This window comes from Notolepis coatsorum, assembly GCF_963971535.1.
Source record: "Notolepis coatsorum genome assembly, chromosome: 4".
NCBI lineage: Eukaryota > Metazoa > Chordata > Actinopteri > Aulopiformes > Paralepididae > Notolepis > Notolepis coatsorum.
Window position 1 is genome coordinate 46,551,051 of NC_140168.1, and position 20,151 is coordinate 46,571,201.

At 44.9% G+C, this 20,151-nt stretch overlaps 1 pseudogene across 1 annotated transcript in view; it reads right to left on the minus strand.

Moving 5' to 3' along the window:
• Positions 1–4,782: 4,782 nt before the first annotated feature.
• The window catches only part of LOC311226505 (gamma-enolase-like), an 87,339-nt pseudogene continuing 71,970 nt past the window's right edge, over positions 4,783–20,151 (minus strand). Inside the window, exons 10-12 of the transcript in view lie at positions 12,337–12,445; positions 10,819–10,877; positions 4,783–4,852 (exon numbers count right to left, since the gene is read on the minus strand). The product of the transcript in view is annotated as a gamma-enolase-like (transcript). The remainder of the gene's footprint in view (positions 4,853–10,818; positions 10,878–12,336; positions 12,446–20,151) is intronic.

Below are 20,151 nucleotides of genomic sequence, written 5' to 3' on the forward strand. Positions count from 1 at the left end.
TTAACACTGTCGCCTCACAGCAAGAAGGTCCAGGGTTCGATTCCCGCTTGGGGACCAGGTTTCCATGATGCCAGGTACCCAGGCCTTTCTGTGTGGAGTTTGCATGTTCTCCCCGTGCTCGCAAGGGTTTCCCCCCCGATAAGATAAACCCCAATGGAAAAACATGCACAACAACAAATCGCTAACGCTGTGGTGTCCTTGACGAAGACGGACAGGAGCACTTGGATTGGTCCCCGGGGCGCGGCTCAAGTTGACGCCCTATCTGCTCCTGGCTGACCATGGGGGGTAGGACGACGGGATGGGTCAAGCGCAGAGACTCAATCGCATCGGCGACTGAGGAAAGACAATGCATGTGTGTGTGTGTGCCGCTCTAATTGCATGTCCAGTTTGTTGCATGCCGAATAAAGACCCCCCTAAAGAGGTCCTGCATTATTATTATATCACCAAGCTCCTTTCATGTCAGTCTAGGCCTTGATGGTGAATGGCAGGCTAACTAACCCCTTCACTACTATAAAAATATCTATCTATCCATCTATAATTCTATCTATTGTAAAATTACTATAAAACAGTGTCTACAATATACAAGATACCTTTATTGCCACACAACCAGGTTTGGTGGTATTTGTGATCGGTACAGAGTGTATTGAAGCTCTGAATATACAGTACATAAAACTGGAATATAGATACATTTACCCCCCCCCCCCCCTCCAGCAATGGATACATAATACAGCACAACATGACACAATAAATACAGCACGACACAGCACAACATAACACACGGAAGAGTCTAGTCCATCAGGTCAGAAGCTTGGTTAGTGTAAGGGGGAAGGGGGGCCAAGGGAGTTCAGGGTCCGAATGGCGTTTGGGAAGAAGCTGTCCTTGAAGCGGGTGGTTTTTGCGACTTGAAGCGCCTACCTGATGGCAGGGGCTGAAACAGAGGGTGTGAGGGGTCCTTTGCAATTTTTCTGGCGTGGGTGGTTGTGCGGGAGGTGAAGATGTAGTCCATCGAGGGAAGGTCACAACCTATAATTTTAGAGGCCTTGTTTATGATCCGCTGAAGTTTTTAAATGGAGTATTTTTGTGCAGAACCGTACCAGACTATGATTGATGAGGTGAGTATGCTTTGGATGATGGCAGTATAGAATTGGACCAGCAGGTGGCGTTTGACCCTGAGTTACCTGAGGAAGTACAGACGCTGGTGGGCCTTTTTTGTGATGGAGGTGATGTTGGTGTCTCATTTTAGGTTATTGTTAATGTGGGTGCAGAGGAATTTGAGTGAGTCCGTCAGGGTTATGGATTGGTCAGAGATTGATAGTGGGAGTTTGTGTGTTTTTTTGGCAGTCCTGAAATCGATGGCTATTTCCGTGGTTTTGGAGGTGTTGAGCATCTCACTGCTCTGTCCACCTCTCGCCGGTATGAGGACTCGTTGTCTTTGATCAGGCAGAGGATGGTGGTGTCGTCTGCATATTTGAACATTTTTACTGAGCTGTCCAGGGAGATTAGTTGGTTAGTGTAGAGGGAGAAGAGCCAGGGGGAGAGGACACAGCCCTGAGGGCAGGGTGCGATCCACGGGGGGAGCTCGGTCCACTATAGCTCCCCTAGATCAGACATCAGCTCCCCTGGGGGTCTCTAAAGCTCCCCTGGGGGTCTCTAAATTACTGAAAATAAATGCTACTTTTGCCATGCATTTCAAATTTTTCTGTAATTTTCTGTATCATCACCGTGTATAATAATAAACGTATGCTATTTTGGATGTATGATTAATGATTTGCGCACTAATTCACATATGGCAACATGCATGCTATTCTTGCAATTACCATTCGGAGCGCGGCGGCGCTGCAGCCTGCACGCACGCACGGTACAAATCAAACTTGACCCACTTTGTAACCTGACTTGTTGACACAGTGATCGTTTTGACAGCCAGTAAATAAAAAAATTTGACCATGTGACCGCGGCAACGCGGGAGGGCGGCAGTGCGGAAATAGGCTGTCTCTAAGACAAACTCTAACCTTAACCAGCTCCTTAACAGCGCCTAAACTTAACCGTTCTAACCTTAACCAACTCCGAAACAATGCCTAACCTTAACCTTAACCTTAACCATGCCTAACCTTAACCTTAACCATAGAAAGAATATTGCCATTCTCTAAGACAAACTCTAACCTTAACCAGCTCCTTAACAGCGCCTAAACTTAACCGTTCTAACCTTAACCAACTCCGAAACAATGCCTAACCTTAACCTTAACCATAACCATGCCTAACCTTAACCGGCGAAAGAATACACGTAAAAAAAAAAAAATCACGCTAAAAATTTGATGGGATTCAAACTCGTCAACAACGGACCGCAGGACCACAGGACCGCTGCTCTGCCAGGTGAGCTGAGCGCCGAATGAAAATCATGGCGTATTAGGGCGGTTACATAATTCCGCAAGCTCTGCCGCTCCGCTCTGCGGTTGCCGCGCCTGCCGCGGGGCGTGTCGCAGCCAATCAGGGAAAACGCGGAAGCAAAGGCAGCACTGCTCCGCTGTTATTAAGCAATAGGCCACCCAAAGACCATGCTATGGTTCGCACACTGGTTAAGAGATTATCATGGAGAGAAAGTGGACGACATCACTGATACCCAGAGACTCCCTATTGCACAAAGAGGAGTTAGACAAACACGTTTCTGAGTGGAGGGGATATTTAACATCTTCCTTAGAGAAACAGGAACAACTTCCCCCAACAATAGCAGTCGCAGAACTTTAATCTACTTCTATATCCTTTAATAGCAGACACAGACCTCTACTGATATCCTTTAATAGCAGACACAGACCTCTACTGATATCATTTAATAGCAGACACAGACCTCTACTGATATCATTTAATAGCAGACACAGACCTCTACTGATATCATTTAATAGCAGACACAGACCTCTACTGATATTCTTTAATATCAGTCACAGTCAGACCTCTACTGAGGTATCGTTAATCTACTTCTGTATCCTTTGATGATATATGTCATCTGTCACCATCTTGCATCCATACTTGGAAAAGAACCTGTGTACAAAACAATGATTCTACTTTAGAGAAGTGTCAAGCCACCATGTGGCTCAAATAAGGAACTACATCTGTGAAACAGAGAATAGTGTTTAGTTCACTGTGTGCCCTGCCTGGTATGTATGTGACAAATAAAACTCTCTTGAATCTAGTTTGAGCCTTTAAGAGGCCAAGGCCTGTGACTCTCCTCCAGTCTGGGTACTTTTTGTTTTTGCATTCTACTATTCTATACTATACTACTATATTCTACTGTACTACTATACTATGCTATTATACCATACTATACTATACTATTCCACTATACTATACTATACCATTGTACTATACTATACTATATTCTACTATACTATTCTACTATACTATCCTCATCTACTCTCCACACTCACATTATTATGTTGGTTAACTTCTCAATTTCTAAAAACTTTGGTTCACCATTTATCCTTCAGCGTGTGGTCTCCCTCTTTAGTTGTGACTGAACAAGTCAGTTGTGACAGTTTCTAAATGAACACAAACGACACAGACGTTCATTCATTGTGATTGAAACTGTAAATTAACATCTTTTATTTCACATATTTTCACATTATTTTCAATGACAGGCGTTCTGTATTTCTTTTTTGTATTTTCTTTTTGAACACGACTCTATTCTATAGACACACAATAGGAACCAAAGTAGAGTAAAGACGAGGGGAGGGGGGGGGGGTCAAGCATGGGGGACCAGGCCAAATAATAAACAGTCACATCAAGGAAGAAAAATAGGTAAGAAAGCAAAATGAAACTCACAAGGGGGGGGGGGACAATAAGTGGGGAAGAGTGCAGTTTTTGTGTGTGTGCAGGTTGAATGAGCGCAATGCTGTGCAACACAGAGTGTGTGTGTGTGTGTGTGTGCGCGCATGGTTTTCTGTAATGTCAATTTCATATAAGTCAGTCCCTGAACATTTTTCTTTTTGTTGTTTTGTTGTTGTCATCTGTCTCTTGGTTGTCTCTTATCATTTGTCTGCATAATATTGTGTTTTTACTCTGTTCTGTGCTTCGGTCTTCGTCATGCTGTATCGAGATGATGTGTTACAGGGAGCCTGAAATTACCTGGAGAGGCTCTCGGCCTCGTCGCAACACCAGCACCTGGGAGCTGCACCTACCAACACCCAGGAGGCCGGTGTCATTCCTCCCTCCACATGTAGGACCCAGTCTGGTGCAAACGACCCCGGGTGCTGCTGGAGGTACCGAGTGGGCGACCTCGGCACAGATGTTTGGTTAATGTCGGCCCACGGCACATTGCCGGCACAACCACCTCAAGAGGGTGCAGCGGTGAAATTCGCTATCCAGTATTTCTACTGTACATAACTCTTTTTCTATATATCCATCATTATCTGTCCTCATGTCTGTCCATTTATATAACAGAATGGCATTAGTGCATCTGTGGCTTCTGTGTGAGTGTGTGTGTGTGTGTGTGCGCACGCATTATAGCATCATCTCTATCGATGGATTCAGTGCATATTTTATTTGTGTTTATTTGAGTCTTGTGTTTTTTTTTTTTTTTATATTATATATTTTTTCCTTATTGTTTGTTTTTCACTCTTTCTCTCTTTTGTGTCCATGAGTCTGTGTGTATTTGTCTTTGTCTTTGTACATGGTTGTATCATAGCCAGTCAAGGCATACTGTTAGTGCCGGTCTGTTTGTCTGTCAGTTGGTTAGTCTGTAGTTAGTGAGTTAGTTAGTGGTCGGCCGGTCTGTCTGCTGTAGCTTCAGTCTCACAGGGCACTGGGGTTTCTGAAGTTATGGCCTGCAAAACGTGCTTGATCCCCCAACTCTTCCTCAATCCTAAAGATAGAGAGATAGAGAAGGGAGAGAGGGAGAAACAGAGAAGGGAGAGAGATAGAGAGAGAGAGAAGGGCGAGAGAGGGAGGAGAGATCAACAAGCGTTTGACTGTTACATTACTGATAGCGAAATGCAAAAAATGGAAACAGACCTCATTACCCTGGTCTTAATCTCTCACTGACCAGTCCTTTATTCACCTCTACATCTAGAATAAAAGGTCTGGAGGGAACCGTTAGCTTTTAGGAATAGGGGGGAGGGGATGCTGTTCTGGGTTGTTTGAACGTCTTCAACCAATCACAGTCATCGAAGGTTGTGCTAAAGCTGTGGTGTGGAAGACAGTGCTGTTGCAGAATAGTGCAGGAGGGGGTTAAGTACAGCGGGCGGAAGAGGAGGAGGATTCTGACAGTCGAGAGTCGACCAACGTGCAAGTTCTAAACACAGCATTGTGTAGGTTAGACCAGAGCCGTATAATCTTTTTAGAAGGCTCTGGGTTAGACTACCCTGCTCCCTAGTCTCCCGCCTCGACTACTGCAACACACTGCTTGCTGGCCTTCCGGCCACTGCCACCAAACCTCCGCAAATCATTCAGAACGCAGCGGCCCGCCGGATCTGAAACCTACCAAAGTCAGCCCATGTCAACCTGGCATATCGTGCGGTGAAGGGAACGGCTCCCGCCTACCTCCGGTCAATGGTCTCTAACTACACACCCTCAAGACCCCTACGCTCTTCATCTTCTGGCCGCCTCAGACCCACTCCTATCCGAGCTCCGGGAGGGTCATCAAAGAGAAGCCGTCTATTCTCGGTCCTTGCCCCACAATGGTGGAACGAACTTCCCACCACAGTTAGGACAGCCGAAACCTGTGTAATCTTTTGCCGTCGACTAAAGACACACTTCAATCAATATCTGAAATGAACATTTAAAAAATTATTATAATAATAATCGAACCCTAACTAACCTTACTCTGTAGCACTCAACACTTTGATGAACATTGTTACTCAGCTGATAGAGTTGTACCCTTCCTGCTGACTTGTTGTACACATTTTAAATTTTTTATCCACTTTTTCTCCTTATTTTTCTATTTTTTCTCCCATCCCAATTTCGTGTTTCCAATTCTCCCCTGTCTTGAACGTTGCTCGCATATGCCCCCCACTGGCCGGTTGTAGGGAGGATAGAAGCCTTGCATCACGTGTCCCCTCTGGTACACGAGGAGGCAGCCTGTCACATCTTTTCACCTGCCAGCGCGGACTCTCATTGGCGAGGTGTAACGTGTGGGAGGCTCACACTACCCCCGCTATTTCCTGTCTCTGCTGTGCAGGCGTCCCCAACCGACCTGTAGGAGTCACTGTCCACAACGTCCAGATTACCACCCATCGACTTCCACCCGCTGACTCTGCCAATTGAGCCAGTATGACGGCCGGCCCAAGCCGGAGGCAACGCCGACAGCCGGATTCGAACCCGGTGTCTCTTGTGTTGGTGACGAGTGCAATGTCTGCTGCGCCACCCAGCCGCCTTGTTGTACAAAACTTGTAAGTCGCTTTGGATAAAAGTGTCAGCTAAATGACTACATGTAAATGTAAATCTATAGCTCCACACTATGTTTTGGGGGAGTGCCAGTGCAGGAGAAAACATCTGGCAGAACCCAGTATAATTGTGCACTAGGGAGAACACAATGTTCTGTGTTGTTATGTGTATTTATCAAACCAATCACAATCGTCTTGGCCTAGGGCCATAAGCCCAAAATGCACCTTGCAAAAATAGTGCTGGGGGAGAAATGTTAACCTTGTACAGCCACTTGGCAAGATCACAAAAAAAAATCCATCTTGTCAGGCTTCAAAGGACGTGGTTTGGACATAGTGGTTTGGACCAATCAGCGTCCTTTGAAGAACTGCTGGTAGATACAGGCAAAGACAGTCTGCACTGGGTGAAAATTACATGTCAAATCCCTCCTCACTAACGACCTCACAGTGAAAGGAGGTTTAGCTTGCCGGGGCAAGGACGTCAGTCACCTCCGTCACATCATATTAGTTATTTTTGGCCATAGTGACAGACGGGCATATTTTTCAGCATGGGAGCCAGCCAGGAGGCAGCAACACAACGCAAGGACGGGCACCTGGTCCTACATCCAGAATACAAAACGTCTTGGGCGATATTTACACAGGAACAATAAATCAGGCCGTCCACTCCACTAAGTGATTTCGTTTTTTTATAGAGAGACAGTGGGAAGGTTGAGAGGCAGAGACGTGAGTGAGAAGGATCTGGCAGGATTCCAATCCTCGACCAACAGGAGTGCGTGTGGTTTCAGAGGCAGGGGGTCTTTCTTAACCATGACGCACGACTGAACGCTTCTCACATAGGAACCTGTTCAGATGACGGGGTGATAATAAGACCTTCTAAATCTGTCCTAATCCAGCCTTCTAGATGCTCTTCCTACAGATCTCTGGTCCTGCCGCATAAACGTCACTGAACAAAGAGGTGAAACATACTACACTACTGTCGCCAGGCTGTAATCTTAAATAAATGTCTCTTTGTTTTTTTTTGCAATAGTCCAAACTGTATATTTGTATATTATTGTATATATTACTCAGGTTATATTACAAAGCAAAAAAATTACCTTTTTATAAAAAAAAATATTTAAATTACCTTTATTTCTTACGCTTAGCATTGTATTTTATTCTTATAACTTTTTTATCATGTCTATTCTATTTTATTATTTGTATTTTTGCACAATCGAGGCAGGCATGGCCACCTATATTTCACTGCCTCGTGCATGTACAGTATGTGACAAATAAAACTCTTGAATCTTGAATCAAATAAACACAAAAATAAAATGAACGACTTTGTGAATCAGCTCATTCCACCTTCCTTCCTCCTCCCTTCCCTTCCCTTCCCCTCCTCTCCTCCTCCTCCCCTTTGCGCCTCCCTGAGCAGGTCCAATGGGATTATCTCGTTGAGCGGATCCCAGGTGCTCTACTCTACCTCCTCTAAGAGCTGACTGGTTTACACACGTGGGGTGACATTACTTGTGACAGGCGTGCAGAGATGGCCATGTCAAGACAATTAGCTCTGTGATACTGAATGCTTATGGAATAGGTATTCACTTAGGACTGTATACTGAATGCTTATGGAATAGGTATTCACTTAGGACTGTATACTGAATGCTTATTGAATAGGTATTCACTTAGGACTGTATACTGAATGCTTATTTAATAGGTATTCACTTAGGACTGTATACTGAATGCTTATGGAATAGGTATTCACTTAGGACTGTATACTGAATGCTTATTTAATAGATATCCACTTAGGACTGTATACTGAATGCTTATGGAATAGGTATTCACTTAGGACTGTATACTGAATGCTTATTTAATAGGTATTCACTTAGGACTGTATACTGAATGCTTATGGAATAGGTATTCACTTAAGACTGTATACTGAATGCTTATGGAATAGGTATTCACTTAGGACTGTATACTGAATGCTTATGGACTAGGTATTCACTTAGGACTGTATCCTGAATGCTTATGGAATAGGTATTCACTTAGGACTGTATACCGAATGCTTATGGAATAGGTATTCACATAGGACTGTATACTGAATGCTTATGGAATAGGTATTCACTTAGGACTGTATACTGAATGCTTATGGAATAGGTATTCACTTAGGACTGTATACTGAATGCTTATTGAATAGGTATTCACTTAGGACTGTATACTGATTGCTTATGGAATAGGTATTCACTTAGGACTGTATACTGAATGCTTATGGAATAGGTATTCACTTAGGACTGTATACTGAATGCTTATTGAATAGGTATTCACTTGGGACTATATAGGGGTTGGTTGTGAAATAGGGGTTGTTCAATTCTCCTTGGGGTGTCAGTCAGACCTAGTGCTCGGTATCAAAAGGTTATACTTTTATAGTATCGATCGAAATGCTTCAATACTATTGAGAATCAAAAAAATGCTGTGATATTAAAATTTGGCTTTGAATGACACTGACAGTGATACCTACTTACCAGACAGTGATACTGTACCTAAGTAGTCAATCTGGTTGTTGTCAGTGAGCCCGATTGGCTCGCATACACAATGCACCTAACTCAGCATATAAATATATATCGTTTTGGTATCTTTTTCAAATGATACCCAGCCCTAGTCAGAACACACAGGACACACAGGTACAGTTAACTCCTCTTCACCGATTCCCTTGTCACACAGCATAAGTACTGCAACCATTCAGGCTTACAGGTGTGATGTGTGGGTGTATGGTCTATAACAAAAACAAACACAAAGTGCCAAATATATACCTTTTATAATCCTTCTATATGCCAATTTATACACCTGCATGATAAATGGGTTATATAACTCTATGTACCGTGTGTGTATATATATATATATATATAGATTTATTGTTACTGTATATTTATCTATCAATATCGGTCTTTCTTTACATATAATCCTTTTTACATATCTGTAGATACTATATATCTGTACATATCCCTTACCTACTCTTACTAGTTATGCTGCTGGCCAGTACGACTTACTACCATAGTGTCTTCATACCTGTATCACTGTACATATTAATACTACTCTGTACTGTACATACATCTGATTAGCACTATTACTCAGTAGTACTCATTTATATATTTTATATCCAGTTTAATCACATGTACATTGTATATTACTGTTACATTTGCACTCTGGTTGGATGCCAAACTTCTTTTCGTTGTGCTTTACGTGTGCTGTATAATGACAATACATTTGAATCTCATCTAATCTAATGAGAATTGTGCAACCCAATATACTTAAATAAAATGACTTATGTCCAAAGTTACTGCTATGGCACACATGAACAGATGCTACAGTTTGAACAAAGGTATTAAAGGCGAACTTGGAAGTTAAGACAGTTCCATCAATATACTGTATGTGGACATGAGCTACTCTCTCCCAAAGCCAACTAGAGAAGTAAGAATCAAACTTCAAGTATAAAGTCTTGTGCTCCATTGATAAGGAATGGGAGACAGATTTTTGTGGAACCACAGAATGTTTGTTTTCTTTTTTATATCTAAATTAGCTTTATTCTATAGTAGTGATCTCAGTTCTGAAACAGAACATGTACCTATGAACTCAGAACATTCCCATGGGTGCTCTTAATTTCATATATGAAATCTTTCCCAATTCATAGTCTGTGGAGCAGCTTCAGACTTGAATCTGGAATGTTCTATTGAGTTCACATTTTCTGTTTCAGAACTGAGAACACTACTATAGAATAAAGCTTGTTTGGATATAAAAAAAAAATTATAATCCACAAAAGGATCCACAAAATCAGTCTCCCATTCATTGTCAATTCACTATGAATTGAAAATGGGGGACCCTGATGTAAACAAGACAAACATCTTTCTCTGGTCGGCATCCCCTTAACAATTGTGTGTATTGAGCCGTACTGTATTGTACCCATTCTGCAATCTGTTAAATAAAGTTTTCATTCATTCATGTCTATGGAGCAGCTCCAGACTTCACACGCGATGACATCAAAAGTTGAGAGTTTTAGCTCCTCTAGTGTTTGGATTTTAAGAGAGTTGCTCATTATCACTAATATGTTGTACTGTGTCTTAGGCCAGAGGAATAACACATATGAATTCAGAAATTGGCCATAGTTTCCCCCCCTTTAAGAAAACATAGGCCAGGTACCTGAGAGGGTTACAGACTACAGGAGCCTGTGTAGCTGCCATGGCAACTGTACTATCAGCCCGCAACACAACTATGTTATTAGAAAATGTCATATTCCAAGCAGTTCTTGAAAAGAGAAACATGTTGCAACTCTAACAAGTCAAAGGAAAAGTTATACAGGACTTGGCATGGCATTACAGTAAGATACAATGGATGAGACAGACAGAGAGAGCGAGAGAGACAGGCAGACAGAGAGAGACAGACAGACAAAGAGATAGATTATTATCACTGCATCACTAACCTCATCAGCTGGTTGTACTTGGCCAGCCTCTCAGATCTGCAGGGAGCACCAGTTTTAATCTGATAGATAGATAGATAGATAGATAGATAGATAGATAGATAGATAGATAGATAGATAGATAGATAGATAGATAGATAGATAGATAGATAGATAGATAGATAGATAGATAGATAGATAGATAGATAGATAGATAGATAGATAGATAGATAGATAGATAGATAGATAGATAGATAGATAGATAGATAGATAGATAGATAGATAGATAGATATCAGGAGCAATTAGGGGTTAAGTGTCTTGCTCATGGACACTTCAACACACTGCCCGGGAGGAGCGGGAATCGAACCGGGAACCTCCGGATTACCAGACGACTGCTTACCAGATGACTGCTCTAAATCCAGAGCCACTGTCGTGCGTGTGTGTGTGTGTGTGCATGTGTGTGTGTGTGGCCTTGAACTGTAGCCCAATCATGTTGATATGTTCAGCCTCTGACATGTTCATTGCTGGTGGCCTGAGGATTGCAGGCCTATCAAGGAAAATGTCCAAACGGCTTCTATATTGTCAGTAATAATAATAATAATAATAATAATAATAATAATAATGCAGGACTTTTTTAGAAGTCTTTATTCGGCATGCAACGACACCCTTGCGATGGGCGGCACACACACACATGCATTGTTTTTTGGGTAGCCGATGCGATTGAGTCTCTGCGCTTGACCCATCCCATTGTCCTTCCCCCCAAGGGCAGCCGGGAGCAGATAGGGGCATGGGCAAGGTACCGCACCCCGGGGACCAATCCAAGTGCTCCTGCCCGTCTTCGTCAGGGACGCAACAGCGTCAGTGGTCTGTTGTGCATGTTTTTCCATTGGGTTTCTCTTATCGGGGGGGGGGGGGGGGGACCCTTGCGAGCACGGGGAGAACATGCAAACTCCACACAGAAAGGCCTGGAAACCTGGTCCCCAAGCGGGAATCGAACCCTGGACCTTCTTGCTGTGAGGCGACAGTGTTAACCACTACACAACCGTGCCGCCCTTGTAATGGGTACAGCCTGGCAGTGAGAGGGAGATTATGTTTTTTTTGTATCCATAAGAAGATCGAACCTCTGTAAAAATGTAAATCCTATATATGTGTGATTATGATCTGTGGATTAAAATAATGTATTTAAAGATGCGCTAACTAAGATTTCACTGATTTTAAATGTGTGACTGGATAAACTCAACCACACACACAATTGACCTATCTCAAACACCGCTGTCTTTTCTTGATCCTCCAATCACAACGGCTTCCCTCTGAGTTTGTCAAAGAAAAGAGGGCGGGGCTTGAGATAGGTCAATTGTGTGTTTATGCAGTCACACATTTCAAATCATTGTTAGTGCTTAGTTAGGTCAATTTCATGGAATAAGTCCGTCATTTAGTGGTTGAGTCTACGTGGTCCTCATGGCCAGACTGAGTTTACGCAGTCACACATTTCAAATAATTTAAATCTTACGACATCCTTAATTAAAATGTGTGTTGATTACCTGTCCTGTGCAGAGGCCAACCACCAGGTCAGCGATGAAGGTGTCCTCGGTCTCTCCTGAGCGATGGCTCACCATCACACCCCAACCATTAGCCTGGGCCAATTTACACCTAGAGAGAGAGGGGGGGGGGGGGGGTGGAGAGAGAAGAAGAGATGGAGAGAGAGAGAGGAGATGGAGGCAGAGAGGAGATGGGGACATAGAGAGAAAGAGAGGGAGATGGAGACAGAGAGAGAGAGGAGATGGAGACAGAGGAAATGGAGACAGAGAGAGGAGATGGAGACAGAAATCGGGGAGATGGAGAGAGAAAGATGAGATGGAGAAAGAGAGGAGATGGAGAGAGAGAAGATGGAAAGAGATGAGATGGAGAGAGAAAAGATGGAGACCGAGAGGAGATGGAGAGAGAGAGAGGAGATGGAGACAGAGAGAGCAAGAGACCGAATATATGGAGAAAGACACAGAATCGAATAGGATGAAAGAGATAAAGAAACAGATAGGAAGAGAGAGGTGTCATCTCTCCGTCTGCAGTACTGAGCCTGTAATCACAGCTGATTCATTAGACATGCCTGCTTTCAAATAGACATTCAGGATGTGTGCCAGGCCACATAAAAAAGTGACAAAACCATATGAACGTGAATCTGATTCAATCTAGTGCAATATTACCACATACTGTAGGAATAATATTGAAATGAAAACAAGTTACTCTGTGATGGAACAGTAACAGTTGTAGGTCAGGCTATCTGACGAAGCCTATTTCCCTTTAATAAGGATAGCAATAGATTGACAAAGGGAACAATAGCATGTATCTTTTCAACAATTTGATACGACTTCATTGAATATGTGTGTAACCGGGTTGAAATATTTATTTCTATGTTTGAAACTTCCCCAAATCCTGATAAATATTGAATAACTATTGTTTTGTCTACATTCAAGGTGTGTTGTGTAGCCTATTCAAACTGAAGTGTTAATACCTGTACTGTCACAAGATATTTCAGTTTTAACTGCTGTGCCACTCTCAGTCCACACTATGTTAACTAAGAGGAGGGGATTGATTCCATGTGTGACGCATGTGTGGAAGAGACTGCATGTTACAGTGCTTTCTTTTATTATTTTGACTTGTACAGAGATACAGTACAACCACCACCACCACTTCAATAAAAGAGCTACCAGTAGCAGCTTGTGGTCCAGGTCCTTCCTTCAACCAGCACAGCTATAGAACACAAGGCAGATCACACAGAGGTTAACGGATGTGTATCCAGATAGATTTAAGACCTAGCAGGCCAGGCACACACTTTACAAAGTTTTTAGGGTTTTTTGCAAAGAAACTAGTCTAAATCTAATTTTAATTATTTATTTTCCAGCACCTATTTCTTTCCTTGTATTGAATGGGCTGTTTTACATGAATTATTTACTTCCCTGCCTGGCTACCCTGCACCCAAGAAGAGTAAAACACCTTTACAAACTGGGCAGAACGTTAGGCAAGTGGTGTTCCTGACTCCAGAAAGCACAGCTAATTGATTATTCCAAGCTGATTCATTGCTTTCATCCCTTTTTATATCACCAAGGGTAATAATTCTGAACAGGTTGTTTTAAGCTTCTAAATCTTAAGACTTCAACGGCAAGGAGTATGTAACTTTCCCTGAGCGCCTACATAACACCTCAGGCTGCCAAGTCCAGACTAAACTAAAACCCATTTTCCATCATATGTCTCCTTCAACATGAAATGAATGCTGATGAGAGTTGTGAATGTTGTGTTTAATGTCATACTAACAAAACACACACAATGTCAAACACATCACAGACCACGCCTTAAAGACACAACCAGTGATTCAAAAGTAAACAAAACATAAACACTACTGTCCCAGTAACTGCAGCAACCACCACTGTTCCAGTAACCACAGCAACCACCACTGTTCCAGTAACCACCACTGTCGCAGAAATCACAGCAACCACCACTGTCCCAGCAGTAACCACAGCAACCACCACTACTGCAGTAACCACAGCAACCACCACTGTCCCAGTAACCACAGCAACCACCACTACTGCAGTAACCACAGCAACCATCACTCCCCCAGTAACCACAGCAACCACCACTACTGCAGTAACCACAGCAACCACCACTCTCCCAGTAACCACAGCAACCACCACTACTGCAGTAACCACAGCAACCACCACTCTCCCAGTAACCACAGCAACCACCACTACTGCAGTAACCACAGCAACCACCACTGTCCCAGTAACCACCACTGTCGCAGAAATCACAGCAACCACCACTGTCCCAGTAACCACAGCAACCACCACTACTGCAGTAACCACAGCAACCACCACTACTGCAGTAACCACAGCAACCACCACTGTCCCAGTAACCACAGCAACCACCACTACTGCAGTAACCACAGCAACCACCACTGTCCCAGTAACCACAGCAACTTATTGCCACCACATCTACACCTACCTCACTATAATAATTATATACTTTATGTGCAATATGACAGATGTTGGGACATGTCGACACAGTCAACCAACCATCAGATCCTCCTCGCGGCCCTCACAGGAATGGGAGTGGCTGGCTCTGCACTGACATGGCTGACATCATACCTCAGTGACCGCTCCTACCAAGTGTCATGGAGAGGGTTGGGTGTCCCCCAGGGCTCGGCCCTAGGACCCCTTCTCTTCTCCCTCTACACTAAATCTCTGGGTAACATTATCACGTCTTATGGCTTCTCGTATCATTGTTATGCCGACGATACTCAACTCTTCCTCTCCTTCCCTCCCTCAGATATCCACGTCCCTGAGCGCCTACATAACACCTCAGGCTGCCAAGTCCAGACTAAACTAAAACCCATTTTCCATCATATGTCTCCTTCAACATGAAATGAGTGCTGATGAGAGTTGTGAATGTTGTGTTTAATGTCATACTAACAAAACACACACAATGTCAAACACATCACAGACCACGCCTTAAAGACACAACCAGTGATTCAAAAGTAAACAAAACATAAACACTACTGTCCCAGTAACTGCAGCAACCACCACTGTTCCAGTAACCGCAGCAACCACCACTGTTCCAGTAACCACCACTGTCACAGAAATCACAGCAACCACCACTGTCCCAGCAGTAACCACAGCAACCACCACTACTGCAGTAACCACAGCAACCACCACTGTCCCAGTAACCACAGCAACCACCACTACTGCAGTAACCACAGCAACCACCACTCCCCCAGTAACCACAGCAACCACCACTACTGCAGTAACCACAGCAACCACCACTCTCCCAGTAACCACAGCAACCACCACTACTGCAGTAACCACAGCAACCACCACTCTCCCAGTAACCACAGCAACCACCACTACTGCAGTAACCACAGCAACCACCACTGTCCCAGTAACCGCAGCAACCACCACTGTCCCGGTAACCACCACTGTCCCAGTAACCACAGCAACCACCACTACTGCAGTAACCACAGCAACCACCACTGTCCCAATAACCACAGCAACTTATTGCCACCACATCTACACCTACCTCACTATAATAATTATATACTGTATGTGCAATATGACAGATGTTGGGACATGTCGACACAGTCAACCAACCATCAGATCCTCCTCGCGGCCCTCACAGGAATGGGAGTGGCTGGCTCTGCACTGACATGGCTGACATCATACCTCAGTGACCGCTCCTACCAAGTGTCATGGAGAGGGTTGGGTGTCCCCCAGGGCTCGGCCCTAGGACCCCTTCTCTTCTCCCTCTACACTAAATCTCTGGGTAACATTATCACGTCTTATGGCTTCTCGTATCATTGTTATGCCGACGATACTCAACTCTTCCTCTCCTTCCCTCCCTCAGATATCCACGTCTCTGAGCGGATGTATGTATGATAGTGTGTCTATAGGTACATCATGGATGTGTTGTGTGGTAGAGTGGGTATGTAGGTATCGTTGGTTTAGGTGCTGCACAAACCAATCTCGTTGTACTGTATTGTGCAATGACAATAAAGCTTTCTACTTCTACTACCACCACTGTCCCAGTAACCACAGCAACCACCACTATCCCAGTAACCACAGCAACCACCACTGTCCCAGTAACCACAGCAACCACCACTGTCCCAGTAACCACAGCAACCACCACTGTCCCAGTAATCACAGCGTCCTCTGCAGTCACATACAAAATGAGTCTTCTCTCCTCAATCGCAACGGTTGTGATGGCAATGATTCATTTTCAGAGTTGAAAGTGATTACAATTCTATGTTGACATTAAACCATGTAGACACTCCTAATTTATTCAATTTATTTGACTTATTATACTTATTTTTTTGTATTCTCTTTTTTCCCCCTTCCTTTTTCCTCTCCCCTCCCAATGTTAGTCATTATGCCAATTCCCAATCCCATTCCTGGTCGCTGCGCACTCTACCCCCTACCGTCGGTCTGGGAGGGCGGAGACTATCACATGCTTCCTCCGACACATGTGTACCCAGCCCACCACTTCTTTTCACCTGGCAGCGCGGACTCTCACTGGGAGAGTGTAACGTGTGGAAGGCAGTGGTGCAGTCGCGGTCACACCCGGTTACACGCCGTGTTACCAGATCACTGAGGCAGAAGTACGCGCGATCGCGCACGGATGTGTACTCGCGTGTACGCGCACACAAAAATGCGCTGTATCAATTCGTTGTGACTAGTACCCGGCCACCGTTTTACATAACAAAAAGCGCAGGTAGACTAAGTGTCTGGGTGTTGGCTATCTGAATGCATCTCCCCCTTCATTCTGTGTGACACAGGCAGTGGAGGTGAATACTAATGTGGCTCGGAATTCGTGATGGGGGTCTACCTGCTTATGATATTGAATCAAGCGTCTGTGCTGCGCGCCAGCTTTCCACGCGCACATAAGCTGGCGGTGTTGCATGACCAAGCCTCCATTTAAAAACCCCCACCCAGAGGGGTTGAGGCAGAGAAGGCTGACACGATCGGCAGACGTCATGAACGTGCAGGGGCACCCTCAAACGGTGAACCCGGGAGTTGACACTGCTCCAACACACCAGGGAATCAACCACCTTGGTGTTACCCAATGCGGTGGTTGTTCCTATAACCCCTAAAGAAAAAACTCCAAAACACACCTGCGGGTATACACCGGCTATACCGCAGTACAAGTGTTTCAGTTTTCAAAAAAGGGTTAACCCAGGCCTACGGGTCGACGAAACATTACTTCGGACCGGGCCTGGCGATACGGGAAGCACAGGGTCACCAGAGGAGGTCAAAGACCATCCCAACAGGCCCCTCTTCGCCATGCGTGAGAGAGGAGCGAAAAAGAATGGAGAACCCGCCCCTAAGCACACCGTACTTGGTATTCCCAGGCGGTCTCCCAACCAAGTACTAACCAGGACCAACCTGTGTAGCGGCCGAGATCTGACGAGATCGAGCGTGTACAGGTTGGCATAGCCGGAAGCCATTACGACAGTGCTGAGTAAAAAACGTACCCAACCAGGGTCTCCATAGTGCTTAACCCTGTGACACCCGGACCAACCTGGCATTTTTCCCCCTGAAAAAAGCCCAAGTCCCTCAGGGTACCAGAACAGCAGATCTGCATCCCCGGCGGACAACGGGTTCAACTGATCCTGGACCAGCGTGACCAGAACCAGTCCCGTGCCCTAACCACGCCGACATGCCTACTCCAGGAGAAAGGGCAGATATGCGTGTCGATCTTAACATGAAAAGAAGGCGCCACCCAGACGTTCGGGCGAACCGCGCCTGGTGGCCCACCCCCAGGGCGTGAGACCCCTCTACATATGTTCAGATCCATTCCGTCATCATCCCCCAGACATGAACGAGAATCCGTCGATAACCAACCCAGGTCGTGGGATGTGGTCGTCGGAAGAGGAAAAACCTCCATCCCAGTTGCTTTATAAAAACGCCGTTTTAACCTCAAGCAACCAAGGCGTGCCAGTCAGTCGCCTGTTTACAGCGAGCTAGCACTATGCGTGCGTCGGGACACACCCACATCAATGAACAGGCTATTTAGACCTGTCATTGAATCCCCAAGGCGCCCAGGGGAACGACAAGAAGGGTGTGACACTTCCTAACTCCAACTCTTTTTTAATAGAAAAGAAGGAAGCACCAACAGTATGTATCCCAGTCTACACAGCCGGGGGTAAAAAACGTTCACATTTTTACATCCCACCACCCTCCCATAGGAAGGAGACGGGAATCCCCAGAGAGACTTCCCACGCGAGCTGTACAGATTGAAAAGAATATATTGCACCTTGAGCCATGTAAAAAAATTGGTTTTTAGGGCTCTCCGGGGAAGAGGCACTGAACCCATACACACTCAATAATCGAATTGAATCGAATACATACACAATAGAATAGGACACCTTCTAGAGGGTCCACTCACTTTGACAATCTGAGGAGGAAGGCTCTGTACTCTGATGGAGGCTCCCTCACATGGAAGGAGGAGTCCGAACTCACAGAAGGCCCGAATAGGCGCTTGGTGAGGAGCCCTGACCACCCCCCCGAAACAGATCCATCACATGGACCTGAACAGCACACGGAAGTCCTACCAACAGAGACGCGCACGGTGACGTACTCTATGGCGGGGGAATTTCTGCGGTGCACACGCCCAATATCCCAGGCCGTGGTACCAGGAAACTCCCTCCCCCCCCCCCCCCCCCCCCCGTCACCCCGTAATGTGCCGAACCGCAACGTGACAGGAACCTTGAAGGACAGGGGGTGTACCCCTGACCAACAGAAAAAAGGGGGGAGAGGAAAGGTTACCAGTTCACCCCTTTACGACCCCACACCCATGATACGATGTAATGACAAAAAGAGAATATGACACAGTCATAGTCAGCTCTATGAAGCGTTTGACAGCTTCACACAGCGCATGAGCTAACCTGCTATCTGATTTTTACTAAGGAAAAAACACAGAATAGAGAGGGCTCTCTAAGAGCCCCAGTCCAACATACACATGTGCTTCTGTGGCCAGTCCAACCCAGTTGTAGGTCACATGACACACACAACCCATCATCACCTACAAAAAATGGCAAAAACACTCTACAGAGGAACGCCGTTTTTCATAATGAGAGAATACATAATTCTCGATTAGTATCGGCCACAGGCCTTGCTAAGCACACACGACAGCGACCAAACAATCTTTTCTTTTAGGAAAATAAAGTTTCTCCAGCAGTCATAGCACAACCTCAGCAATCAAGCTAAGGGTTACATCGCATCCCTACCACACAAAGACACAATGTAGTGCAACAACATGTCTGATAGGAGGATGAAAAAGTCCCCAGGGAACCGGGGGAAAACACAATCCTCCTACTTTACCTTTAATACGGCCAGTTAAAACAGGAAACCTGTTAATATGTGAACACACTGTTCATTGTCATCACAGGCTGAGAAAAGAATATTCTTTCACTCATTTGTCACTAAGCATAGCTTCATAGGTTAGTTACCTTAGTTGTGAGTACACGGTACATATAAACACACATGATGTTTCTCACACAACAACCAGATCATTTTCACATCTGTAACAACAACCCGATTTGCCCGGAGAAGCTAATTACCAGTGACAAGACAGATCACACAAAACTCGCGTCGTATCCCAAATGTATTGCAGCAACACACGTTTTTGGAAAACAGCGTTATTTACAAAACATGTAGAAGGTAAAGCCAGAAGACGCGTATAAGGTCTGGCCAAACCTTTGTCCTACCCGGAGCGTAGATCAGCGAAGTGCAGTCCCAAGGCCCCGTAGAAAACACAGCAGTCCTGTGTTGCTCGAACTGGGCAGTGTCGCCGCACCAACCCGTCACGGTCCCCTT